This window comes from Chionomys nivalis, chromosome 13 (assembly GCF_950005125.1).
Source record: "Chionomys nivalis chromosome 13, mChiNiv1.1, whole genome shotgun sequence".
Lineage (NCBI taxonomy): Eukaryota > Metazoa > Chordata > Mammalia > Rodentia > Cricetidae > Chionomys > Chionomys nivalis.
The window spans coordinates 59,503,347-59,522,932 of record NC_080098.1 but is presented as its reverse complement, the minus strand read 5'-3'; the positions used below and the strand labels follow the sequence as shown (position 1 = coordinate 59,522,932).

At 45.5% G+C, this 19,586-nt stretch overlaps 1 protein-coding gene across 2 annotated transcripts in view; it reads right to left on the bottom strand.

Moving 5' to 3' along the window:
- Cd83 (CD83 molecule) overlaps positions 1-19,586 on the bottom strand; it is an 86,888-nt gene that overhangs the window by 19,836 nt on the left and 47,466 nt on the right. The gene's annotated exons all lie outside the window — the stretch shown is intronic.

The window sequence follows — 19,586 nt, the reverse complement described above, 5'->3', positions numbered from 1 at the left end:
TGTTAGCTTAGGTTAGCAGTTTACGAGCAGATTCACAATACTAAAAATAATTTCAGCCACTGCTTAGCGGCTGTGCCATATTCCATTGGGTCACAGTTTAGAACCTACTAGGTAGCATTGAGTGCTTGGTGGCATTTCTATTTTACTATTTTTTCCTTCATATATAAATGCACTTTGTTTTTATAAAGTCCACCTCCTACTCCCCAATTCCAGCTCCTCCCAGGTCCCTCCCTCCATTCCCCTGCCAACTTCATGTTCTCTCTAGATCTCTCCCCACTGTCGCCCACTCAGTTTCAATTTCACACTCATTCTCCACATATGTGTGTAAATATAAATATGCACTATCCATATATTCATATATGAATACTTACACTCTCCACATATGTGTATATATTAATATGCACTATCCATATATTCATATATGAATACTTACACTCTCCACATATGTGTATATATTAATATGCACTATCCATATATTCATATATGAATACTTACACTCTCCACATATGTGTATATATTAATATGCACTATCCATATATTCATATATGAATACTTACACTCTCCACATATATGTGTAAATATAAATATGCACTATCCATATATTCATATATGAATACTTACACTCTCCACATATGTGTATATATTAATATGCACTATCCATATATTCATATATGAATACTTACACTCTCCACATATGTGTATATACTAATATGCACTATCCATATATTCATATATGAATACTTACACTCTCCACATATGTGTATATATTAATATGCACTATCCATATATTCATATAGAATACTTACACTCTCCACATATATGTGTAAATATAAATATGCACTATCCATATATTCATATATGAATACTTACACTCTCCACATATGTGTATATATTAATATGCACTATCCATATATTTATATATGAATACTTACACTCTCCACATATATGTGTAAATATAAATATGCACTATCCATATATTCATATATGAATACTTACACTCTCCAAATATAGTGAGTATATATATACATACATAATACATTAGCACACATATATATGCACACGTATATGTGTGTTTGTATATATATTACCTACTGAGTCAAATTAGTGCTGCCCACGTGCATGTGGCTGTGAGTCTGTGCGCTGTAGCATGGCAACCTCCCAGGAGCCCCATTTCTACTATAGGGCTTGCCCACTTATACACAGGTATGGATAGTCAAAGGGGGATTCTCCCTAAAAGTTTGCTTCGAAGACACAGTTTACCTAGCGGACATGCAACCAAACCAGTGCAGGCGGGATCAGCTCCCTATGCTCCTACTGGACTTAAGTAGTGAACAAAATATAAGCTTGGACCTTAAAGGAAGATACATTTACTGCACAGCTCTGAGTTGGGCGTGTGTGCAGTTTGATGCAGGGTCCTAGGCTGCCATCAGGTTGTTGGGGGGAAGGGGTGTGCACAGTCGTGTGTGCAAGGGTCTCAGACTGCCAGGTACATTATTAGGAGAGGGGTGGGTGCATAGCCCAAAGCAAGTAGAGCCAAGGCTGCTAACCTAGTCCCTCTGCTTGCCTGCCACATGAAATTGTGGATCTGGCACACCAGTGAACAATTAATTCCGAGGATTAAAACATTCCTGATATGTGTGAGATCCTCTGTGTAGAACCCACGTCGAGCTATGAGTTCTGCCTTCTCATCCTTACTCATTGCACACAGGGCTGCAGGGAGCAGAGGATATTACAGGCCTGTGGCTGAGCAGTGGCTGCGCTCTCGGATATTAGAGGTTGACCGACCCTTTCACAGGGGTTGCCTAAGTAGAAAACACATCAAAAAAAACACAGATATTTACACTACACTTTTATAGAGCCAAATTACAGTTATGAAGTAGCAATGAAAATGACTTTTTGGTCGGAGGTCCCCACAGCATGAGGAACCGTATTAAAGGGTTGCAGCACCAGGAAACTTGAGAACCTCTGCTCCAGGTGGTTCTTAGCAAGGCCCCCTTTTGCTAACTTTTTCTACCTAGTGAGCATGAGTTCCTGAAGTCCCTCTGCTTGACTCTGTCACCTTGTTCCTGTGTATTGTGAAGCTGTTCCACGACCTCTTTCAGGAGTGCCTATTCCTAGCCTTGGGACTTTAGTTAAAGTTGTTTACTATAAATTCTGGGCTATCCTTTCCTGGTTAGATACACACCAAATTCCTTCTTCACGTTTAAGATTTATGTTTCTTCTTTATGACATCTTTTATATAGGAAGAGGTTTTGAAAATGCTTTAATGTACCATCTTTATGGTTTGGTTTTAGTGTGGGGTGTAGCCACCCGTTTCTTACTCTGAGATCTAAGAGCATTCTCCGGCTTCCGACACTTTTCAGGATATGTGCTTTTCTATTTAGCTCCTTAACACATTTTAACACGATTTGATATAGATGCCTAGCTGATTTTTCCCCCTCACTAACAGTGGGACAGTAGCTTCTTCCAATGCTGCTCCCCCTGCCCGACCCTGACCCTGTTCTATTTTTTAAGACCAGAGCTTACTAAGTAAACATGCTGGCCTTGAACTCACAACCCTTTCCAGTGCTGGCATTACAGAAGGCCTATGCTGCCATTGCCCCACCCCTGCTCTAATGTTGTTCTTCTCTGATTTGAAATGATGTCTCTGCTCCACACATGTTTTCATGAATGAGTGAACCTGCTTCTGGAGTCTTCTCTGTTTCTCTCTGGACTAATATCACACATGCTTCTGACTGGGGATTATTGAGCCCTTCACTTGGTGCAGAAGTTGAGCCTCAGGCATTAAACTTCTCTTCCGAAGCTGTCCCGGGGTTATTGGTTCCTTGAATTTAGGCAGATTAGAATCCGCCTAACATTACTAGGATGATCTAGCTTACATTTTAATAAGAAACATTTCAAACCATACACTGCACAATTAAGAGATTTAGAACCCAGGTCCACAAATCCACCAGAACTGTGTAGCTCTCTGTTAATTGAGGTCTCCAGGAAGGTTTTAAGTTTCACACAGAGACATTTCTCACATCTTCAGATAAATGTATGCTAAAGCACTTTCACATTTTTGGGTGGCTATTTTAATGTGTGTTTCCTAAACCATATTTTTCCAGGAGTCCTTGACCAGTGACTAGAGCTTTACATACATGTGTCTTCTCAGAATGGCATTTAAACAATTCCCACGATGGCATTTCTTGACTCATCGGTTGTTTAAAAAGTTCACTATTTTCATTGTCACTACAGGTGTCTAACAGTGGGGGATGCTCCAGAACACTGCTGCTAGAATCTTTGCAGTACCTCGAGAATTGTTTTGTGGGCTGCGGTGTGATCTGCTGGCGAGAGCCAACATGCTCTGGGGAGCCTGTGCCTCTGCCTTCCAGTGTTGGAATTACAGACGTCACCACACCCACCTGGCATTTATGTGGGTTCTGGGGATCAGATCTCTGGTTCTGGCTCTGTAGGTGAGTACTTAACCACTGAGCCATCTCCTAAACCCCGAAGCATATTCTTTACAGAGGTCAGAGGTGTTTTTTTAAAAAGTCATGTTTGCTTATTGTGATGATCAGGGCTTTTATGTTCTTTCTTTTTGTTACTAGCACTCTCAAATTACTGAAAGAGATGTGCTAAATTCTTGCTTTATATCTGCCTCTGCCTCCTAAGTGATGGGAGTATACAGACACACACACACACATACACACACACATGTACATGCATACATACATACATAGTACATACACACATACATACACACATGCATATACATATACACACATACATACATACACACATACATATACACATACACACATACATATACACATTTGCACAAAGGCATTACATATCCCCAGGTTAGCCTTGAGCTCACACTGCACCTGCAAATAACCTTGAAAGACTGACCACCCTGCCTCCACCTCCCCCAAGAGCAGAGATCACAGGAGTACGTTCCAGTGCAAGGCTATTATTGCTTTTAAATGATTGCCTTCATCACATGTTTTAATAAGCAGGGCTGCCTTCATACATTCTAAAACCAACTGTTGCTGCCATTCCAACCTATACTGCCCCTGAGTACCTGTACTCTGCCCCGTCTCACACACTGTGTGCCTGCAATGGCTGGCTGTTCTGGATGCCCAAGTCTCTTGTGTCCCTGCTGGTTATGGAAGCTGAGGCTCCCTGGTCCTCTCTCTCCCATCTCACTCCTGCAGCCCAAAGTCAGCTCAGACCAGAACCTAATCCTTCACTCATTGGCAGTCCTCACACGTCTCTTTCATCAGCAAGCACTGTGGTTATAGGACCACTGCCAAGCGCAGATGCCCCTTAACCGTGGGCACAACCCCAAACTAGCCTGTCCCTTCACTGCCTAGGCTGAAACCTTGGGGTTCTCATCTGTTTCCTTGTTTTGTTTTTCTCTCAGAAAGCTAGCACACCAAAGAGGCATGCTTAAAATCTTAATTTTTTTAAATGCTGCCGTTTCAGGATCTGGTCAGTTTGGAGGTCAGGAGAGAAAGTTCTAGAACAGAAGGAATGCCCATGGTGCTGAAGGGACAATGTTGTAGTTCACTGTTTAAGTCACTGTTAAAGGCTTGCACAGCATCACAGAGAGAGCCCCCAGGGTGAATGTGGCTTGTTGCCAAAATTCGTAGTTTCTCTCTTGGGGGCTGAAGAAGGGAGCTGGTGGGCAGTTCTACAAAGAAAGAAAATAAGTAAGCCGTGGTTTGGGGGAGTATGGGAAAGATCAGGAGAAAAAGGAAATGAGAGTAAGGTTTGCTCTTTAAGCAAAAGTCCAGTGGGAGGGGAAAGCGTGGGTGGTCCTAGGATGCTGAGCTCATCACAAACATGCCGCTGGGTTTGTGGCTGCCAGCGAATAGCTTCTGGGGGCTGCTGGTCCACTGCTGGGGGTGGAGTGGGGGGAACCCCGAGGGTTAATCCCCTGAGCTCTTAGACCCTCATCTCCTTAGCCTCAAGGATGAAGAAGTTTTATAAAAGGGAGGTTCCCTTTTGCCCCAAGTTTGCCGGCCACCTGAGGCTTCTCCTCTGAGATAGGGAGAACACCTAAGTCAGCCTGGCCAACAAACTACCAGAGCAGCTTCCACCGGGCAAGGACCTCCACAAAGAATACTCTGCAGCTCACACTTCTCCATTGGCACCAGCACCCGGATGTCCACAGGCCATGAGAGCAAGAGGCTGAAAGGGAAGCCGGAGCGTGGGCATGTAAGCCATGGTTTTTAGACAAATTTCCCCACTAGGTTTTCCCCCTCAGGGCTAATTATTAGTCACCCTGTACTTTCCAACAAGAGGCTCATTTATTAACTGATTGGGCCAAATAAATGAGTAGGGCTAACTTTTAGTTCCAGAACTTTCTTTTTTCCTAAGAAAGGAATAACATTTAGAAACACTGTTGCCCGTTGTCTGAGGAGAAAGTAGCACTGGGTTGATTCCAGGGTCGGATATGTGGTCGTTCTCGTGATCCCACCCGGCCAGTCACACACAAACTCAAGGCAGAGAAACTGGTCCCAGGCCTGACTTGAGACCTGAGGGATGGAAGGCTTCCTTCCCCCTATCCGGCTTCCACCAGCTCCCATAACCCTCTAAAGATCAGGGGAAGAAACCCTTCACCGGGTGAGTGTTTTTGAATGCTAACCCTGTGCTAGGGCCCCCTGCTCACATGCTCATTGGGCTTGCTTGCCCCTATTTTTCTAGAATTTTCTGGGCCCGAATCACAGCCCCAGCTTCCTCTTTCACTTTTCTGTCCAAATGTCACTTTCCCAGAAGTGTCTTTAAAAAAGAAAAGATTTATTTTCGTGTGTGTGTGTCGGGGGGCGGCGGGATGATCTTCAGAGGTTTCAGAAGGAGGAGTCAGATTGACTCCCTGGAGCTAGAGTTTCAGGCAGTTGTGTACCCCACGGTATGGGTCCCCTGGAAGCAGGAAGCACTCTGTACCACTGAGCCATCTCTCCAGCCTCAGAGGTGACTTCCATAAATAGATGTGAAGAGCAGATTTCCGCTGTCCCCCTTTGTTGCATGTGACCTCTTGGTTCTCATCTGTCACACATTAGTCTGCGTGTGTGTGTGTGTGTACATGTGCATGTGTGTGCGTGTGTGTGTGTGCTTCATTGCCACTAGAACCCACAGCTGTGTCCTCCTTACTTCATCCAGTCTCAGACCCTAGAACCACACCAGGCACACGGAGGATGCTCAAACGATGGATAGAAAGAGAGAAAAGGAGTCCTTGAGATGTTGTAGCAATTGACAGTACCATATCCATCCTTCCATGTTCCACACTGTTAATGTCACCTGAGAAGTTAGAGGGCAGCCAATAGAACATCAAGCCGCACTTGAGAAGGTCCTTCAAACCCAGCCCCGTGCTTGCTCACTCACTAAAAGGACCCTTAGAAGGCACCAGAAAGACTGTTCTATTTATGATTCCAGTTTCTCAGGGTGAAGGCTACAGAGTAAACGGTGCTTGCAACGAAGGTTGAATGGTGCAGAGCCCAAGGGAGGAGAGCACACGGACTCCACATGTCCTTTACCTGTGGAGCCATGGGTGGCACTGCTCCTCCTAGCCATGAGGTGTGACTCTGTCTATAATACCACCAACCAAGGAAACACGCAAGCCTTGGAATTGCACGTTTTGATGGGGCTGAGACCACATCCTATCCATATGATTGACCTTAGATTCGAGTCCTTCAAAAATGTAACTGATATTGCCACCCCACCAAAATCTTTCATCCAAAACAATTTGTTACTCTGTCCAGTGGCTGGATCCTCAGAAAGACACTTCTACCAGGCCACGAGTGAGACTCAAGAATTCCCTAATCACCATCAGGTGGTCAAAGACCAAGGCGAGCCCTTCTTCACTATATGCATGCCTTCCAATTTCTCAGTGTCCAACAGTTGTGGGCAGAAATGTCCTCCCAGTGTCTGACCTTGGGTTTGGCCATAGGACTTGTTGACCATAGAAAAGGGCAGAAATCAAAGTGTGCTGATTCTGTTTACTCTCTAGGACTGCTGCCATGGTCATGGGAAGTCTATTCCTTGTCTATCTTACTAGTCCAGGAAGAACATGAGAAACCTGGAGAGACAGTCACTCAGCCCCACCCCAAGCTCAGCCCAGTCCATAGCTGACCTCCAGCCGTGAACTGAGTGCTTGAGTTAAACATCTGCCTTCTGTCGAGTGCTAAGGTCTGTGAATGGTTGCTAAGTTGCATTATTGTAGGGATAATTAACTGGTAAAGGTAGCGACCTAACCTCTTACATAGCAGAGCTCATCTTCTGTGCGTTTGTACTTTCAGTCAGAATAGGTTGAAGAAATGAACACAAATTGACAAGGTTGGTTGGTCGGAAGTGGGTGCTACGGTTTAGGCATGGGCTGAGTGTGGTGTGTCCCAGAATGTTCATGTGTTCACAGCATGGTCCCCCATGGTCCCTAGTATGGTGATGATATAGTGGGGCCTGGTAGGAAGCGATTGACTGACTGAAGACACTTGCCCAAGGAGAAACCAATGTGCTGCTGCTGGGACCCTAAGCAATTCTCAGGAGAGTTGTAAAGAAACAGGCCTAGAGCAGGGCATGCTAGCTCATGCCTCTAAACCCCAGTACTTGGGAGACTGAGGCAAGAGTTCAAGGCCAACCCGGGCTCAGAATGAGTTATTGGCCTTACTGGGTTCTGAGTAAGATCTTGTTTCCAAACAAACAATAAAAAGACAATAAAGAAGAAATTGCATGGGCCCCTTCATCACGCTCTTGTCTTGCTTTGTGATTTCTTGCTTTCACAAGTGCCTCTGCCAGGATGTCACATGTCATGTGGCAACTGAGCCAGGGAAGCCCAGACTAGAGACCAAATCGAGGGGATTTCCCTAATCTCGGACTTTCTTGGTCTACAAAATGGTGAGTTTTACTAAACCTTTCCCCCACTTACCGAACCTCAGATATTTCATTACAGCAATGGAAATGCGCCTACAAGACCAAGAAGATATTATGAATAAATAATGAAATTTGGCTGACAATGAATGTGGTCTTCGTAAGAAGAGAGCAATATTGTCTTTTCCAGATCTGTGAAGAATTTTGATGGGATTTTGATGGGGATTGCATTGAATCTATAGATTGCTTTTGGTAGAATTGCCATTTTTACTATGTTGATCCTCCCAATCCAAGAGCAAGGGAGATCCTTCCATTTTCTGGTGTCCTCATCGATTTCTTTCTTCAAAGACTTAAAGTTCTTGTTAAATAGATCTTTCACTTGCTTGGTCAGAGTTACCCCAAGATATTTTATGCTATTTGTGACTATCGTGAAAGGTGATGTTTCTCTGATTTCCCTCTCTGCTTCCTTATCCTTAATGTATAGGAAGGCAACTGATTTTTTGGAGTTGATCTTGTATCCTGCCACATTCCCAAAGGTGTTTATTAGCTGTAGGAGTTCTTTGGTAGAGTTTTTGGGGTCGCTTATGTATACTATCATATCATCTGCAAATAACGAAAGCTTAACTTCTTCCTTTCCAAAACGAATCACCTTGATCCCCTTATGTTGTCTTATTGCTATTGCTAGAACTTCAAGCACTATATTGAAGAGATATGGAGAGAGTGGACAACCTTGTCATGTTCCTGGTGGGAATGCAAACTTGTGCAACCACTTTGGAAAACAGTATGGCGGTTTCTCAGGAATTTTGGGATCAACCTACCCCTGGACCCAGCAATACCACTCTTGGGAATATACCCAAGAAATGTCCTATCATACAACAAAAGTATATGCTCAACTATGTTCATAGCAGCATTGTTTGTAATAGCCAGAACCTGGAAACAACCGAGATGCCCTTCAATGGAAGAATGGATGAAGAAAGTATGGAATATATACATATTAGAGTACTACTCAGCAGTAAAAAACAATGACTTCCTGAATTTTGCAGGTAAATGGACGGAAATAGAAAACACTATCCTGAGTGAGGTGAGCCAGACCCAAAAAGAGGAACATGGGATGTACTCACTCATATTTGGTTTCTAGCCATAAATAAAGGACATTGAGCCTATTATACGTGATCCTAGAGAAGCTAAATAAGAAAGTGAACCCAAAAAAAAACATATAGGCATCCTCCTGAATATTAACCTTCATCAGGCGATGAAAGGAGACAGAGACAGAGACCCACATTGGAGCACCGAACTGAAATCTCAAGGTCCAAATAAAGAGCAGAAGGAGAAAGAGAGCACAAGCAAGGAACTCAGGACCGCGAGGGGTGCACCCACACACTGAGACAATGGGGATGTTCTATCGGGAACTCACCAAGGCCAGCTGGCCTGGGTCTGAAAAAGCATGGGATAAAACCGGACTGGCTGAACATAACGGACAATGAGGACTACTGAGAACTCAAGAACAATGGCAATGGGTTTTTGATCCTACTGCACGTACTGGCTTTATGGGAGCCTAGGCAGTTTGGATGCTCACCTTACTAGACCTGGATGGAGGTGGGTGGTCCTTGGACTTCCCACAAGGCAGGGAACCCGTATTACTCTTAGGGATGACGAGGGAGGGGGACTTGATGGGGAAGGGGGAGGGAAATGGGAGGCGGTGGCAGGGAGAAGGCAGAAATCTTTAATAAATAAATTAATAAAGGAAAAAAAAGAAGAGAGCAATAGAGAGGATGGGGACTATGGGAAACTGAGAAGCGGGAGTCGCCTGGAAGGAGCTGAGCTCTAGCCAAGTGCAGATAGAAACTTCGTTAGTGTCACCTGAATTACAATGAAGACACAGTTGCTCCTAGGTATGGTTGAGAAGATGTGAGGGACAGTACAGCCAGAGACATCTAGGTGGGTCCAGACTGAAATAGGCCATGAGAGGAAAAAAAGTGGGGAGAGGGAAAGAGGAAGAGGGGATGAGCAGACCAAGGGAGTAAGCTGTGGACCAAGAGACCAAGAGCAAGCAAAGAGATCAAGAGGGCGCATAGCCAAAATGACTGAGATATATAGGGATCCGAAGCTAGGGGAAGGGAAGCCCAGCCCTGGGCTGGAGAAGTTTAGGGTGAGGAGTTCTGGGGGGTGAGTGATGCTGAGGGAAGTTCTGGGAGTGAGAGGTACCAAGTGATATTGAGAGAGCTGGTCAGCATCCGCTTTGATATATTAGTAGGCACTTCTGCTAGCCATTTGTCCCAGGTTTCTTAGAAACCTACCATTTGCCAAATCTTCCAAAGGTTGTTAAGAACAGCTAAAAATATAACTATTTCTATGCAGTATCTTAAACACAGCACTAGACAAACACCCAAACCTGTCAGCAAGCGACGTTTTCCTTCATGCCAGAGAGATTTCTGTGGGATGTGAAGAGAAGCATCCTCAGGGGCTCAGGACAGCACAGGCTGACCCACGACCTCATGTGGGACTTTGTAATGAGTTTCATTTAAAAGTGAAAATTAGACTCTGAGGAAATGAACCATAATAAATGCAGGCCAAAGAGACGTCCGCAGCTCTTGGCCCATGGCCATCTCCATCACGGCTTCACTGAGACACTTAAGGATTAGGAAATGACTCACTACCATTTTCCTTCTTTGAAATGTAGCATTCATGAGAATCCGACACTGCACAAAGCCCCTGTCGTCATCATTTGCAGAGATAACTCTCAGTGGGATGGGGATGTTCCTGGAAAGCCATTGTCTCCCAAGAACCACACGGCAGGATGGTACTTAGCTAGGGCAAGGTGAGACATGCTACCACTACCCCCCAGATTTCTCCTCACTAGAACAGCACCTCAGAGGCTGACCCTCTTCAGGTTTGTATGGTAACAGAGCTGGGTCTTGGTTTGTGTGTACAGGTGTGTATGTATTATGTGTGTATGTGTGTATAGGGTTATGGTGTGCAGGGGTGTGTGTGTGTGTATGCAGGTGTGTATGCCTACATGTGTGTGTGAGTGTACATATGTGTGTGCAACCCAGAGGTCTATGTCAAGTATCTTCTTTAATATCTCTCCATATTTTTATTATTGTTGTTGTTGTCATCATCATCACCACCACCATCATTATCATTAGTATTATTAATTATCTGAGACCAAACCCCTTACCAAATCTGAAGCTCAGTGGCTAGGGAGACATGGGAATCTTGCTGTCTCTACCTTCCCAGCACTACGTAATAGGTACACACTGCCACACCTGACTGCTTACCTGGATGCTGGGGGTCCAAATTCAGGTCCCCAAGGTGGGTGCTCTACTGACTGAGGCATCTCCCCAGCCCCCAGAACCTGGTCTTTTAAACAGCAGTGACACTAGCTTCTTGTCTGCAGGTCCCTAAGAGACTCGTTGCACATCAGCACCTTCTCTGGCTCCCCTGAGGAGGCACAGCGGAGTTGGCAGTAAGTCCAACAACCACTTTTCGGGTGTGTGCTTTCCAGCATCTGGTCCTGAGGTTGACGCTCCTTTCCGTGTGCAAGAATTCTTATGAGGATGGGGTCTGTTCAATGCCAGATGTCGTTTCTGCTTTTTCCTTTTTTTTTTTTTTTTCTGCACATAGCCCTGAAGATGCCATGTGTGTGATTATGCAGAGAAAAGGCAAGGAAGGCCTCCTCCATCCTAGCACATCTGGGAGCACCAGTTGCCAGGAGGGACCATGAGCAGACAGAGTTTGTCACTGATTCCATTAGCAGCGAGACTGCCTTGTGCACAAAAGTGCTTGAAGTTACTTAAGAGTTTCTTTTTAGGAATGTTTCAGCAGTGCCATGGAGAGCACATTCTTCCAGGGTCAGAAAGAAGAGAGAAATCAGCATCTCCCAAGGCTCAGCGGACATGCACATCACCCCATCTAATCCTTAGGATGCTTCCAGGGGAGTGTTCTACAGTGTCCACTTCCAAGTGCAAAGGTGTTAATGCTCAGATGTGCCTGACCTGGGAGAACACATTAGATAAGGGTAACGAGTCTTGGTGAGTGAGTTCCCTTGTGGGATCGCATTTGATCACTACACCAACAAGAAGATCTATGTCCTTCAACTGTTAGGAGCATAGCACCAAGGTCCTTGTGCCCACAAATCTCCAGAGAAACCAGCAATGTTAAGCACACAGGATTGTCTTTCCAATGGGAAAGATGAAAAACCTGTTCTTCCATCCAGAAAGCTGAGAACTGGAGATTGACAACCTGTTGATTTGCATTATCTGTTGGTCCAGGCCATATCAAGCTCCTACAACCAAAATTGGAGGTTGCTAGTCGTCTAAATGTCCATTATAGCCAGAGGCTCCCCCAAGATCCCACAACCAGGACCAGAGGTGGCTAATAGCCAAAATGACCTCAATGCCAAATGACCAAGACCAGGCCAGACCCTTAGGCCCTTAAGCTAGTCCTGGTAGCCTATCTCTAGAACCTATCTTCTTGGAAGAAATGATGTGGACCCTGAGTTAAGTTTCAATGTAATTACACTTCTTTGTGTACCAGGAATTGCATTATACCCAGAGACTTTTTTCCAAATTATATTGCGCTTAAATACACTAGGAATAAACTGCCTACCAGTAGACTCCCTGAAGTGTGATCCAGTTTGATAAAGCCAATGTGTACCAGGTTTTCTATCTTACCTCTTCATTCAGTTCAACTCCCTGTGTGACAGACAGTTGCAGGGACCCCCACCCTTACCTTCCTTAATTCCTCACACGATTTCTTCTAGTGTGGATGTATTCACACGTGTTCATGGGAGGAGTCCTCAAGGTGAATGCGTGTACAGAGGACAACTTCAGGTATCAGTTTCTCAGGTACTGTTCACCTTTTGTTTGACACAGGGTCTCTCCTCGGCTTCGGTCTCTGCTAAGTAGGCTAGACCAGACCATCAACGAGCTTTTAGGGACCCATCTTTCTCTGCCCCCCCACCCACAGGCACTGGGATTACAAGGTCACACCACCACACCTGGTTTTGTACATAAACTCTCGGATTCAAACTCAGGTCATCATGCGTGTAAGGCAAGTGCTTTACCACCTGAGACGTCTCATCAGCGCCGACAAAACTTCTGTAGGAGATGCTACAGAGGCTCTTTAGGTAAACACAAGTGAAAATCAACCAAAAGAAAAGAAAGCCTTCAACTTTGCCTATGGCCACTCACACAATAAGCTAAAAAAAAAAAAAAAAAAAAAAAAAAAAAAAAAAAAACTTGTTGAGAAGATAAACCCTGTCACTAAGTTCAAGTTTGCCTTTCTGCTGACCTGAGTTTGATGTAACAGACTGTCCCTGAAGATCCAAACCCTATAGTGCAGTCAAGTGTCTCTTCCCAAGGTAGGATTGTGCGGTGACCCGAGTCTAGAAAGTTTATCTGTGGTAGCAGCCAGCCAGCTAGGAAAAAGAGATGGTAATCTTGGAATAAAGCCAAGGTCACAGTAGAGCAAGCACTGTCACTTGGTCCAAGTCGGAATGGGTCAGCCAGGAAGTGGGCGAAAGGGGACTGGGATGCTAATTACTGGCCTCTGAGGTTGTGCCAGTTTCTAAGACTTGGGTAGAGCAGCCAGTGTATTAGATGGTTTCCCTTTACTGAAGTAAATACCCCAAACAATCAACTTACAAAGAGAAAAGGTTCATTTGGACTCACAGTCTTAGAGGATTTAACTCATGACTTGTTGAGTTCAATTCTTGGAGTAATACATCATCACAGGAACACATGTCAGAAAAAAAAAAAAAAGCAATGGTGTACTTCACGGACAGGAAGTAAGAGCAATGCAACAGGGTCCCATATTTTCCTTCAGTCTCCAACAAGGGCACAGACCCAATGATCTGAAGACCTACTGCTTACTGGGACCCATCTCTTAAAGGTTCCACTATCACCCAAGCTACAGACCAAATCTCCAACACACGGGTTGTTGAGTGACTCTGGGTACAAATTGTAGCAGTCATGCTGTGGAAGGAAGCAAGGTCCTTCTCTGGGAGGAGCCCTCTGGGAAACCAGATCATGGTCCAGCAGGACTTGACTGGCCTAGGAGGGTCAGAGGCCTGCCCACTGACATTCTCTGGGTCTCCCCTGTGTCCAGACTCGCCTCCTGAGACCCTTGAGGTGGTTAAGAGGTCTTATATGGCACAGAGCACCCTCAGTGACCTATAATTTCTTAGCTAACTTTGGTGTGGGCTTAAAACATATGCTCTCTGTGACTTTCTCCCTCCCATTCGGAACCTCGTGTTATCAAGCAATCCCCCAGTCGCTGCCTGTGTCTGAATGGAGACAAACTACGTGGCCAGTGTTTTGCACCAGAGGACCAACCCAGATGGCAGTGAGTATGCATGGATGTGTAGCCTGCGGTGAGTGTGTATGTATCTGTGTGTGTTGCTAGGAGACCTGGACATCTCTTGTCGATAGGGATTCAGAGGTGGGGAGCCCCAAGCATCATCTCATTTTCTTCATTAGAGGATGAATGCTTCCTATCTCGGCCTGTTTGTCCATCTTGGAAGCCAGTCTTACAAGTAAAAGCTGGTAGCATCCTGCTCCTTCTCCACAGGATAGTCTCTTGGAACATTATTTGGAACCAAGGAGGGCTTCCCTGTTCCCTACTCTCATTGGTCAGAGTGAGGACGGTTGATGTACCCTAAAAGGATGGATGTTACCTTCTGAATTCTGGTGCTGCTGAGACTAACTAGCTTACCTGATTAAAGACTACAATCTTGAATTAATTACTAAAGTACTTTTTGAGACAGGTCTTACCATGTGGCTCAGGCTGGCTTTGAAGCCACCATCCTCCTGCTGCACCTACAGACACGCATCACCGTGCTTAGTCGTAATCTCCATTTCTTAACAAGGACTTTGTGTTCCATGAAGGACACCTGTCACTGCACCCTGGGCCCAATCACAAATCCATTCATTATTCCCACTCCCAGGATGTTCCATTTCTTTGAGAATTATCTTGTTTTCCTTTGGGGTGAGTTTTATTCCTTCCAGCCTACAGTGTCCCTGGTGAGGTTGGACTCAATTCAGAACCAAACCCCCATTGGAATCACTAATTCAGCCAAGTCCCATTCACTTAGTGTCAGAGAGGCTTCAGCCTTTCATGGAGCAGTCCACACAGTGGACTGGACCACATGGAGTAGATCACATGATATAAAGAATCTGAAGCATATAGCAGAGACTGCGCCCCCATTGCTGTAACCCACCAAGGATCTTGAAAAGTGACCTTATGACTTTCTTTGTCTGTTATCGTTAAAAAACAAAAAAACAAAAAACAAACAAACAACAAAAAAAAAACTCTTGAAACTGCTACCACCTTGGAACATAGAATTTGGGGTAAATGGAATTCATGTTTCCCAGGTCAATGTCACTCACATTCAGCTCTTGAATAAACTCCTTTTTCCTTTGAGGTGTGAGCTCTGCTTTCAATTGACAGAAGTTACTCACACAGGAGCAAGACCCAAGGAGTCTCAGACAAGAGCATAATCTTGACTCTCACACAGTGCCGTGAATAATGACAGCATTCCCAGGAACCAGACATGTGACACCTGGGAAGGGTTTCCAAGAGTCAGAGTCTTCCCATCACAGAAGACCATTGGGCTGGACCTAGAACTGGACTGTTCTAACTGACTGCCCCAGGGCTTTGTTAAACAGGTTAGATAGTGTTCACTGTTGGAATGGCACACATAGAGATCCAGACTCCTGTTTCAGTATGAAATTGGAGAACATCTGGCTGCCTCTCGTGACACCTCTGTCTGCTTTGTCCAGGTGTAGCTGGCTAATATGCCCAGCAGCACAGCTGGAACCTGGCCATGGGTCCCAGGGGCCAATGGCATCTCACATATACAGTGTCCTAGTTGTGCATCCTGTGTCCTCCAAAGCTGGCAGCTTGGGGACAATTAGCTGAGATGCTCTGTCATACCTGTCCCTACTACTGGTATTGTCAGGATCAAAGCAAGGTAGGTTGGGCTACCTCTCCCCAATACACCAATTATAGAGACAGGATAGTGTAAAGCAGAGGCAGGGGATTTATTCAGTGTGGCCACAGTGGGACAAGGAAATAGAGGGTTGGTTGGTTTTTATTTATTTATTCTGGGGCAGTGGGTAGACTCTCACTACATAGCTCTGGCTGGTCTGGAACTCACTATGTAGACCAGGCTGCCTTTGAACTCACAGAGATCTTCCTGGCCCCAGTTGATTCCCAAGTGCTAGTCCTAAAGGTGTGCACCAGCATGCCCACCTTGGGATGACTTTACTCACACCAGGGTGGTTGTGACCCACTCTTCCCATGCTGGCTTAAGCTCACTCAGGGCAGATGACCCTCTGGAGCCTTTGGGTCTATAGATACATTTTTAAAGAGAAATCTCACATGAACGCATGGATTAGAAGAGGAAATGCATGCCAGGACTGGAAAAGCATTCCGCCGATGAGGGTGGCCCTCTCCAGAAGCATAAAGCCTGCGAGCTGTGGGAGCTAAAGGAGGGTTGCTAGAACAAGGGGTAAAAAGAGGCAATTGCAGAGACAAAAATCCCACCCGCTGAGCATTGTGGGAGAACTGCTGACCCTGGTGGCTTCAGTCCAAGTTCAGGGTCGACTGAGCTTCCTGGTGCTGCACAGACTGGCTATTTCAGGACAGGAAAAGAGGCAGACCTTTACAACAGCTGGTGACGTCCTGGTGAATTTCCATGTAGAACCCACAAGAGGCCAGGTTTTATCTTAAAATACTATGGGGAAGTTCCCTTGAACAGAGGAAATACAAGTTCTCAGTAAATCTAGCAAAAAAGGCTATCAAGCATAAGCAAATCACACACACATGCACGTACATACACACACGGGCACACAAACACACCTGGGTCATTCAGTGTTACTCATTACACAGCCCGTCCTGCATCAATCCCTTGTTTCCAAACTCGGCCAGTGCACAGGTCGTATAAAGCACAACACTTCGGCACCATAACTTACAGTCATCCGCCTTACGTTCATGGCTTGCCCGTGACTGGGAAGTCAGTGGCATGCCTGAGTTGATGTGGGCAGTGGATATGCCCCGAGAACATAGATCATTGACTTTAGATCTATTCATTATTCGTTTATTGAGGATAGACAGCTTACAACCCATTAAGCTGAACTGTGGGATCCAAGCAGTGACTAACACTTCCTTCTCCCTGGAGCAAGCATCTGGCCAGATGGGGTTGGGGTAATTCTGTGGTGAGGCCTGGGGAGTGGTGACAGAGGTAGGAATACCTGTCCACCTTGAGCAGGGAGGTAGACATTCCTACCATGAAACGTTTTTGTAAGGATTTTGTAAGCAGACTTCCTCGGCTGGGAGCATTCAAGGAATTTTTGTCTTTTAAATAAGGTCCCAGTCTGTTCCTAGCAGCCCTGTCTGAGGTTAGCAGTGTCTATAGAATATGAAACTGAGTTTTAAAAAGAAAACAGAGCTTAGGGCACAACCTAGTCAGTGCAGTGCTTACTATGTAAGTGTAAGGGACTAAATTTGGTCCCCAGAGCCCATATTTTAAGACAAAACATATGAAAAGGCTAGTGGGCTATACCTATAATTCCAGAAAGCCCGGATTCCAGTGAGAGATGCTGTCTCAAAACACAAGGTGAATGACTCCTAGAAAAATAACACCACGGTTGAGCACGGTCTCCACATACTTGTGTACTACGCACATGGACCTGCACACAAGCGCACCCACACACAACACGCACACACAAGTAAATATACTAGAACTTTTATGATGTGTGGGGTATTTGTTTTCTTCAAGCTATCCCTTATTAAATGATGCCTGCTGGCTATTGTGGTAGTTATGGTTTGGTAGGTGGGTAGTTTGTTTTTTTTTGTTTTGTTCTTTTTGAGTTGTTATTTTATTATTACAAAGGAGAACATAGAAGGAAAAATAAATTTGAAGAATGCCATTTCCTTTGGCCAAACAGTAAATTCTACTGAGTGTTAGTGGAATGAAAATACAATCTGATGCTTGTGGTTGCATTCAGCTTCATTCATTCATTCATTCATTCATTCATTCATTCATTGTGTCTTTCACATCATGCCTCTCAATCCCACCCATCTCCTGTCCCATCCCAAAATAAAACAAAATAAAATTTAAGAGGAAGGGAGGGGTAAGAAGGAGAAAATCTCATCATGGAAGCTGCACATATACTCCCCTACCCCGCACTGTGCTCCAGCAGATCAGCAGATCACATGGAGTGGATGTTGGGACTGGGTAGTTGCAGGGTTGGTCAGCCCACCAGCTCTCCACTGTCTTTGCCACCACTGTTGGTGAGTTCTCCAGCATTGCCCTGGCTAGTTCACCCCTTGCAGCAGTGAGCAAGGGGTGCCAGTTCTTGGGCTTTCACATCCTCAGAATTGATTCTCTCACACCTACATCTTCAGGGTCAGCTCTACTGCATTTCCCAGGTGAGGTGCAGGGCCTGCTCTCCCGACTGCCGCAGCTAATGAAGGGCAGCGCCCCTTCTCCCACTACTGTGACTTCAGGGCCAGCTCTCCCACCTGCCTCAGGTATTGATAGGGGGAGGGGCATCTCTCCCCAGCCCAAGGCATCACAAGACAGCTCTTCCATGCTCACATCAGGGCTGGTTCACCCATACCTGCTCTAACAGGATCGGCTCTACTGTGCTGCCCAGGTGAGGTGCAGGGCCTGCTCTCCTGAGTGTTGCAGCTGGTGAGACACAGGGCCAGCCCTCCCACCTGCCTCAGGTGTTGATGGGGGGCAGGGAGCGATAATCTCTCTTCCTCCCATGCCCCACAAGACAGATGAGTAGTGGGGGCAGCTTTGCTATGCTCACAGCCTCAGCAGTGGCAGTGGGTAGTTTTTTGAGACAAGGGCTGTGTAGTCAAGGTTACTTCTAACACATGATTTTCCTGCCTCAACCTTCCAAGTGCTAGGATTACAGAGTTGTGCTACCCTACCTGGCTTATGTGTTTTGTTTTTTTTTTAACTCGGTCTATTATGTATAGTAAATTATCTGGTATCCTTCTCACTGTATGTGGAAGATGCTGGATTTAGGTGATGCATGACTCTCACCTAGGTAACTTCTGAAAGTGCTATGATCTGTTTGGTCTTGTTTGTTTATTTTGGAGTCTGGGTTTCACAATGTATGAAGTGCTGGCTGTCCTGGGACTCACTGTGTAGAAAAGGCTGGCCTCAAATACCTGGAGCTCTGCAGACCACTGTGTGATGATTAAGGGTTTGTACCACCAGACATGAGGTATCTGCTTTTTCCTGACAGAGCACGCTGCAGCCCAGGCATGCTGCCAGGTATTGTGGACCAGACTTTCATGGCTGGTCTTAGTGATGACAACCCCAACTCAGGCAGAGTTCCAGCCCCCCTTCACTCATCAGTCACCTGCCAGAGGGACCAGAAGAACTTTCCGAGGCCGTCACAGATCATCGCATGCAGCACTGTGATGCTTAGCCACTGAGGAGGTTTTGGGGAAGGAAGTAGCCCTGACATCATAGAAACAAAGAAGTGAGAAAGACGTAGACTTGGGATGTTCCTCTTGACCAGGCACCTCAGAGGGGTTGGAGCCTGTTCTGTCCTTCCTGGTCTCACTCACTGCCGATCCAGAGACGGATGCACCCACCTACCACTTACCTAGTTGTTGGCCAAGGCTCTGCCTTCCAAATAAAACTTTTTTTCCAATGCATGATCTCATCAGTCTATCAGCATCGCCTTCAGACAGGCCAGCTAGTGCTA